We start from the raw sequence: 9,276 nt of genomic DNA, 5'->3' as shown, positions 1-9,276 counted from the left end.
CTACCTGCTGCTTTGGACTTTGAACTAACAGTCTTTTTCAAGACTTTTTTACTTTTTTTACTTTTTCACTGTGCTCCAATGCCTAAGGAAGACCTCTAACGGTCGAAACATCGCGACGGAGCACTTTTATCAGCTAACTTTCATCAGCGTTGGCAGCTAACTAGCTTGCTACGCTTTCGTTTTAATTTTTTTTAGCACTGTGTCGTGCGTTACCTGTGCTGCTCCACAGCGTGTTTAGTCGATTTTTATTTTATTTTAGCACCGTTGTCATGCGTTCGCTGTTGTCGTGCGTTACCTGTGCTGCTTCATGGCCTGTCTGGTGCCTTAATTAAGGCACTCCTTCTGCTGAATCACCTCTAAATTATTTACACATTATTCACTTTGTGTGTTTTTAGGAATCCGCTTGGTTGCGTAGCTACTAGCTCTTTAGCATGGCGGCTTCTCCTGTCTCTCCTGCACTTTTCTGCTCTGGGTGTGAAATGTTTAGTTATTCCTCGGCCTCCTTTAGCAGTAACGGTACTTGTAATAAGTGCAGCTTATTCGTAGCTTTGGAGGCCAGGCTGGGCGAATTGGAGACTCGGCTCCGCACTGTGGAAAATTCTACAGCTAGCCAGGCCCCTGTAGTCGGTGCGGACCAAGGTAGCTTAGTTCCCCCCTGGCAGATCCCGGGCAGTCGGGAAAGCAGGCTGACTGGGTGACTGTGAGGAGTAAGCGTAGCCCTAAACAGAAGCCCCGTGTACACCGCCAACCCGTTCACATCTCTAACCGTTTTTCCCCACTCGACGATACACTTGCCGAGGATCAAACTCTGGTTATTGGTGACTCTGTTTTGAGAAATGTGAAGTTAGCGACGCCAGCAACCATTGTCAATTGTCTTCCGGGGGCCAGAGCAGGCGACATCGAAGGAAATTTGAAATTGCTGGCTAAGGCTAAGCGTAAATTTGGTAAGATTGTAATTCACGTCGGCAGTAATGACACTCGGTTACGCCAATCGGAGGTCACTAAAATTAACATTAAATCGGTGTGTAACTTTGCAAAAACATGTCGGACTCTGTTGTTTTCTCTGGGCCCCTCCCCAATCAGACCGGAGTGACATGTTTAGCCGCATGTTCTCCTTGAATTGCTGGCTGTCTGAGTGGTGTCCAAAAAATGAGGTGGGCTTCATAGATAATTGGCAAAGCTTCTGGGGAAAACCTGGTCTTGTTAGGAGAGACGGCATCCATCCCACTTTGGATGGAGCAGCTCTCATTTCTAGAAATCTGGCCAATTTTCTTGGGATCCTCCAAACTGTGACTGTCCAGCGTTGGGACCAGGAGGCAGAGCTGTGGTCTTATACACCTCTCTGCAGCTTCTCTCCCCCTGCCATCCCCTCATTACCCCATCCCCGTAGAGACGGTGCCTGCTCCCAGACCACCAATAACCAGCAAAAATCTATTTAAGCATAAAAATTCAAAAGAAAAAATAATATAGCACCTTCAACTGCACCACAGACTAAAACAGTTAAATGTGGTCTATTAAACATTAGGTCTCTCTCTTCTAAGTCCCTGTTGGTAAATGATATAATAATTGATCAACGTATTGATTTATTCTGCCTAACAGAAACCTGGGTTACAGCAGGATGAATATGTTACTTTAAATGAGTCAACACCCCCGAGTCACACTAACTGTCAGAATGCTAGTAGCACGGGCCGGGGCGGAGGATTAGCAGCAATCTTCCATTCCAGCTTATTAATTAATCAAAAAGCTAGACAGAGCTTTAATTCATTTGAAAGCTTGTCTCTTAGTCTTGTCCATCCAAATTGGAAGTCCCAAAACCAGTTTTATTTGTTATTATCTATCGTCCACCTGGTCGTTACTGTGAGTTTCTCTGTGAATTTTCAGACCTTTTGTCTGACTTAGTGCTTAGCTCAGATAAGATAATTAGTGGGCGATTTTAACATCCACACAGATGCTGAGAATGACAGCCTCAACACTGCATTAATCTATTATTAGACTCTATTGGCTTTGCTCAAAAAGTAATGAGTCCACCCACCACTTTAATCATATCTTAGATCTTGTTCTGACTTATGGTATGGAAATAGAAGACTTAACAGTATTCCCTGAAAACTCCCTTCTGTCTGATCATGTTTTAATAACATTTACATTTACCCTGATGGACTACCCTGCAGTGGGGAATAAGTTTCATTACACTAGAAGTCTTTCAGAAAGCGCTGTACTAGGTTTAAGGATATGATTCCTTCTTTATGTTCTCTAATGTCATATACCAACACAGAGCAGAGTAGCTACCTAAACTCTGTAAGGGAGTTAGAGTATCTCGTCAATAGTTTTACATCCTCATTGAAGACAACTTTGGATGTTGTAGCTCCTCTGAAAAAGAGAGCTTTAAATCAGAAGTGTCTGACTCCGTGATATAACTCACAAACTCGTAGCTTAAAGCAGATAACCCGTAAGTTGGAGAGGAAATGGCGTCTCACTAATTTAGAAGATCTTTACTTAGCCTGGAAAAAGAGTTTGTTGCTCTATAAAAAAGCCCTCCGTAAAGCTAGGACATCTTTCTACTCATCACTAATTGAAGAAAATAAGAACAACCCCAGGTTTCTTTTCAGCACTGTAGCCAGGCTGACAAAGAGTCAGAGCTCTATTGAGCTGAGTATTCAATTAACTTTAACTAGTAATGACTTCATGACTTTCTTTGCTAACAAAATTTTGACTATTAGAGAAAAAATTACTCATAACCATCCCAAAGATGTATCGTTATCTTTGGCTGCTTTCAGTGATGCCGGTATTTGGTTAGACTCGTTCTCTCTGATTGTTCTGTCTGAGTTATTTCATTAGTTACTTCATCCAAACCATCAACATGTTTATTAGACCCCATTCCTGCCAGGCTGCTCAAGGAAGTCCTACCATTATTTAATGCTTCAATCTTAAATATGATCAATCTATCTTTGTTAGTTGGCTATGTACCACAGGCTTTAAGGTGGCAGTAATTAAACCATTACTTAAAAAGCCATCACTTGACCCAGCTATCTTAGCTAATTATAGGCCAATCTCCAACCTTCCTTTTCTCTCAAAGATTCTTGAGAGGGTAGTTGTAAAACAGCTAACTGATCACCTGCAGAGGAATGGTCTATTTGAAGAGTTTTCAGTCAGGTTTTAGAATTCATCATAGTACAGAAACAGCATTAGTGAAGGTTACAAATGATCTTCTTATGGCTTCGGACAGTGGACTTATCTCTGTGCTTGTTCTGTTGGACCTCAGTGCTGCTTTTGATACTGTTGACCATAAAATTTTATTACAGAGATTAGAGCATGTCATAGGTATTAAAGGCACTGTGCTGCGGTGGTTTGAATCATATTTGTCTAATAGATTACAGTTTGTTCATGTAAATGGGGAATCTTCTTCACAGACTAAAGTTAATTATGGAGTTCCACAAGGTTCTGTGCTAGGACCAATTTTATTCACCTTATACATGCTTCCCTTAGGCAGTATTATTAGACGGTATTGCTTAAATTTTCATTGTTACGCAGATGATACCCAGCTTTATCTATCCGTGAAGCCAGAGGATACACACCAATTAGCTAAACTGCAGGATTGTCTTACAGACATAAAGACATGGATGACCTCTAATTTCCTGCTTTTAAACTCAGATAAAACTGAAGTTATTGTACTTGGCCCCACAAATCTTAGAAGCATGGTGTCTAACCAGATCTTTACTCTGGATGGCATTTCCCTGACCTCTAGTAATACTGTGAGAAATCTTGGAGTCATTTTTGATCAGGATATGTCATTCAAAGCGCATATTAAACAAATATGTAGGACTGCCTTTTTGCATTTACGCAATATCTCTAAAATCAGAAAGGTCTTGTCTCAGAGTGATGCTGAAAAACTAATTCATGCATTTATTTCCTCTAGGCTGGACTATTGTAATTCATTATTATCAGGTTGTCCTAAAAGTTCCCTAAAAAGCCTTCAGTTGGTTCAGAATGCTGCAGCTAGAGTACTGACGGGGACTAGCAGGAGAGAGCATATCTCACCCGTGTTGGCCTCTCTTCATTGGCTTCCTGTTAATTCTAGAATAGAATTTAAAATTCTTCTTCTTACTTATAAGGTTTTGAATAATCAGGTCCCATCTTATCTTAGGGACCTCGTAGTACCATATTACCCCATTAGAGCGCTTCGCTCTCAGACTGCAGGCTTACTTGTAGTTCCTAGGGTTTGTAAGAGTAGAATGGGAGGCAGAGCCTTCAGCTTTCAGGCTCCTCTCCTGTGGAACCAGCTCCCAATTCAGATCAGGGAGACAGATACCCTCTCTACTTTTAAGATTAGGCTTAAAACTTTCCTTTTCGCTAAGGCTTATAGTTAGGGCTGGATCAGGTGACCCTGGACCATCCCTTGGTTATGCTGCTTTAGACGTAGACTGTGGGGGGGTTCCCATGATGCACTGTTTCTTTCTCTTTTGCTCCGTATGCATCACTCTGCATTTAATCATTAGTGATCGATCTCTGCCCCCCTCCACAGCATGTCTTTTTCCTGGTTCTTTCCCTCAGCCCCAACCAGTCTCAGCAGAAGACTGGCCCCTCCCTGAGCCTGGTTCTGCTGGAGGGTTTCTTCCTGTTAAAAGGGAGTTTTCCTTCCCACTGTAGCCAAGTGCTTGCTCATAGGGGGGGTCGTTTTGACCGTTGGGGTTTTTCATAATTATTGTATGGCCTTGCCTTACAATATAGAGCGCCTTGGGGCAACTGTTTGTTGTGATTTGGCGCTATATAAAAAAAAAGTTGATTGATTGATTGATGCTGTGGGCCATCAATCCGAGAAAGGCTGCTGGACCTGATGGTGTCTCAGGACGGGTGCTGAGGGACTACGCAGACCAGCTGCTGGAGTCTTCACCAGGATTTTTAAACCAGTCCCTGTCCCAGTCCACTGTCCCATCCTGTCTGAAGTCCTCCACCATAATCCCCCTGCCCAAGAAACCTCACATATCTCCAACCTTAATGACTACCAGCCAGTTGCACTCACCCCAGTGGTAATGAAATGTTTTGAGAAGCTGGTCAGGGGTCACATCACATCACTCCTGCCCCACAGTTTCGACCCCCACCAGTTTGCATACAGAGCAAACAGATCAACAGTGGACACTGTAGCCACAGCCCTCCATGCTGCACTGTCCCACCTGGAGCAGCAGGGAGGCTATGTGCGGCTGCTCTTTGTTGACTACAGCTCTGCATTCAACACCATCTTCCCTCATAAACTGGTGGACAAACTGGGGGACCTGGGTCTCCCACACTCCATCTGCATGTGGATATACAGCTTCCTGTCTAAACGCAGCCAGAGAGTCAGAGTAGGCCACCACACATCTACGGTCCTCAGCACCGGCGCCCCACAGGGCTGTGTGCTGAGCCCCTTGCTCTACGCCCTCTACACCTATGACTGCACCCCCCCCCAAAGTAACACCATCATCAAGGTTCCAGATGATACCACAGTGGTGGGCCTCATCTCCGGAGGGGATGAGTCTGCCTACAGGAATAAGGTGTGGCAGCTAATAGGGTGGGGCAGGGAGAATAACCAGCTCCTCAACATCTCAAAAACCAAGGAGCTGATAACAGACTTCAGGAAGAAAAAAAAAGGACATTACACCATTGATTATCAGCGGGGACTGTGTGGAGAGGGTGGCAGACTTCCCCTTCCTGAGAGTCCACATTGAGGAGAATGTGTCCTGGAGCGTGATCACCTCTGAGCTGCTGAAAAAGGCCCAGCAGACACTGCACTTCCTGAGGGTGCTCAAAAAAAAGCAACATCACCCAGACACTGCTGGTGTCCTTTTACCAGTCCTTCATAGAGAGCATACTGACATATTGTATACGTGTGTGGTACACCAGCTGCACAGTGGCTCAGAGGAAAGCGCTCCAGAGGGTCATCAACTCAGCCCAGAAGATCATCGGCTGTCATCTCCTCACTCTGGAAGAACTGCACCGTTCCACCTGCCTCAAAAAAGCCAAAAATATTATAAAGGATGTCTCACACTCTGGTCACTCCCTGTTTGATCTGTTACCATCAGGCACACGGTAACAGATCAATCAAAACAAGGATGAACAGATTCAGAGACAGCTTTTACCGCACAGCAATAACCACACTTAATAATGCCAAAATGTAACACTGCTGCTAGTCTGACTAAGGGATTGTGCAATTGATGTTGAATGTTTGGTTGAATATTTGATATTATATATATATATATATATATATATATATATATATATATATATATGCTTTTATAGTTTTAGTTTTAGAGTCTTGTTGTTTTATATGATCTGAATGTTGTTGCATGTTGCACTGACTGGTCTAGCATTTTTAATTTCGTTGTACATTAAAATGACAATAAATATTCGATTCTATGTATTACTCTGCGGCCTGACCGGTGTTCTGATGAGATGTCATTCTTGTCGAATATCATTCCTGTCCTCCGCGCATATTGTCGGGATGTGGAACTGTTGATTTATGCGACGAGACGCATAATTTGACAGAACACTGGCTGCGCGCACTGCTAGCTGTTAGCACTGTTAGCTGAGAGCGAGAGAAAGTCATGTACTGCTGAAGCAATGGGTGAATTTAAGCTATCATATGAAACTATCGATGTGGATTTTGATCCAGAATTACCATTTCACATTTGATGGATTTTCATGTTTAATCGATTACTCCGCGTCCTGACCACTGTTGGAGTGATGCTGCCTCGATGGTAAGCCTCACTGACCGAATTACCTACAGAAAAATAAAATGTGCAAACGATGGAATTGGATTACAATGGGAAAAACCCTGTTGTGTCTGATGATTTGCAGACGTTCATGCTGTTATACGGTCACAAATACCGGTTTTACAGCTCCGCGAACGCAGTAAAACTCCTAAAGCTCAATTTGCGACTGTACGAGGTCTATTAGAAAAGAACCCGACCTTTTTATTTTTTAAAAAAACTATATGGATTTGAATCACGTGCGATTACGTCAGACAAGCTTGAACCCTCGAGCGCATGCGTGAGTTTTTTCACGCCTGTCGGTTGCATCATTCGCCTGTGGGCAAGCTTTGAGTGAGCACTGGTCCACCCCCCTCGTCGGAATTCCTTAGTCTGACTTCTTCCTGAGAGACTGGCGCTTTGCTTGATCAAAATTTTTTCAGAAACTGTGAGACACATCCAAGTGGACACCATTCGAGAAATTCAGACGGTTTTCGGTTAAACTTTTAACGGCTGATGAGAGATTATGGAGTGTTACTGTCGCTTTAAGGACTGCCCACGGAGCCGGACGGCACGCCGCACCCCGAGCCGTCATCGTCAGCCTGTTTCAAGCTGAAAACTTCCAAATTTAAGCCTCTGTTGACCCAGGACGTCGTGAGAGAACAGAGAAGTTTCAGAAGAGCTCGGGATCAGCAGTTTATCCGGACATTCCACTGTTAAGGAGATTTTGTAATGAAAGACGTGCGGACGGATTCGCGCGTTGGCACCCAGCCGCTCATGGCGCGGCGCCACAGCAAAACACCTCCGTGTTGATAACCATTCGTAAGATTCAGGCGGTTTTCGATGGCTTTCAGTCGAGTGAGTATCCGAGAAATTGTTTAACAGCTGGGCATGTTCAAACTTGTCCTGTAATGCTTCCAACGGAGGTGTTTCGCTGTGGCGCCGCGCGATGAGCGGCTGGGTGCCGACGCGTGAATCCCCGCACACTAATTCACAGGGCACAGTGAATCAACATAGAACATAATGAAAAAACACGTGATTCTAAAGATTTCTTCAAAATTATTAAATATATGTGTAATGTGTATGTAATGTGTGTGAGTGTCTTATACAGTGATAAGTCCTTTAGAAACTATTATAAATACAACTGTCATAATTTCTGTTCAAACATGAAAACAGTTGTTTATATACACAAATTGTAGAAATAATTCATGGAAAAATAAATGTATAAGCTTCAACAAGTAATATTTGTCATCCACTTGATACTGGGGCTTAGTAAATTACTTTCTAGACTGAGTCACTGTGCCCCGGATGCATGTGACACACGAATCATGTTATCAAATAGCTGATAGTCTGGAGAAGACATAACACATGCTCATCAGTTGGATGGGGTAGTCTTCTAACTTATAACAATTTTTTGGGTCACCTTTCCTCTGTTGTGAGAAATAAATACAAAGACATCCACAAAATTTACTTTTGACAGGAAAAAACTGGCTTCACTTGTCACTTGGTTTTACCCTTAATGTATCCAAAAACACTAATATAAGGGGGATGTCTTTATGCATAAAAATATGTCACAATTGCTGCAAATATATAAGTAGTTTTGCAGATATAGCTACTGATTCACTGTGCCCCGTGATTCGCCATGCCCTGGTTTCCCCTATAGTATATTTACTGCATTCACATTTCTTTTACTCTTCATGGTACTGCAGCACACATGAAGTCAAAGGAATTGTCTGTAGACCTCTGAGACAGGATTGTCTCGAGGCACAAAGATCCTATCCCAGCAGTCATAGGGTGTGAGGCAGGGTACACTCTGGACAGAATGCTAGTCTGTCACAGGGCCACATATAGACAGATGAATACATTCACACCAGCATGCACACCTACGGTCAATTTAAAGTTTCCAATTCACCTAGCTTGCATATTTTTGGATGTAGGTGGAAGCATCCAGAAAGAACCGGATTGCAGTGTCGGCTCGCAGCCGCCGCGACGCTCCGCCACAGGAAAAACACCTCTGTTGGAAGCCTTAAGGACAAGTTGGAACATGTCCAGCTGTTAAACAATTTCTCATATACTCACTCCACTGAAAGCCATCAAAAGCCGCCTGGATTTTACAAATGGTTATCAACACGGAGGTGTTTTTCCTGTGCCGCCGCACCGCGCCGGCTGCGTCCCAACGCGCGGACCCGTCCGCACGTCTTTCATTAAAAAAATCTCCTTTAACAGTGGAATATCCGGATAAAATGTTGAAACCGACTTCTTCTGAAACTTGTCTGTTCTCTCACGACGTCCTGGATCAATAGAGCCTGAAATGTGGAGGTTTTCAGCTTGAAACAGGCTGACGACGGCGCCTGGGAGCGCTGCGCGACGTCTCGCACCATGGGAAGTCCTTAAAGTGACAGTATCACCTCAAAATCTCTCATCAGCCATTAAAATTTTCACCGAAAACCAGCTTAATTTTTCGAACCGTGTCCACTTCCATGTGTCTCACAGGTTTAGAAAAAATTTTGATCAAACAAAGCGCCAGTCTCTCAGCAACTTCTCAGACAAAGGCATT

The sequence above is a fragment of the Thalassophryne amazonica genome, chromosome 15, assembly GCF_902500255.1.
Source record: "Thalassophryne amazonica chromosome 15, fThaAma1.1, whole genome shotgun sequence".
NCBI lineage: Eukaryota > Metazoa > Chordata > Actinopteri > Batrachoidiformes > Batrachoididae > Thalassophryne > Thalassophryne amazonica.
This window is presented reverse-complemented; position numbering follows the sequence as displayed.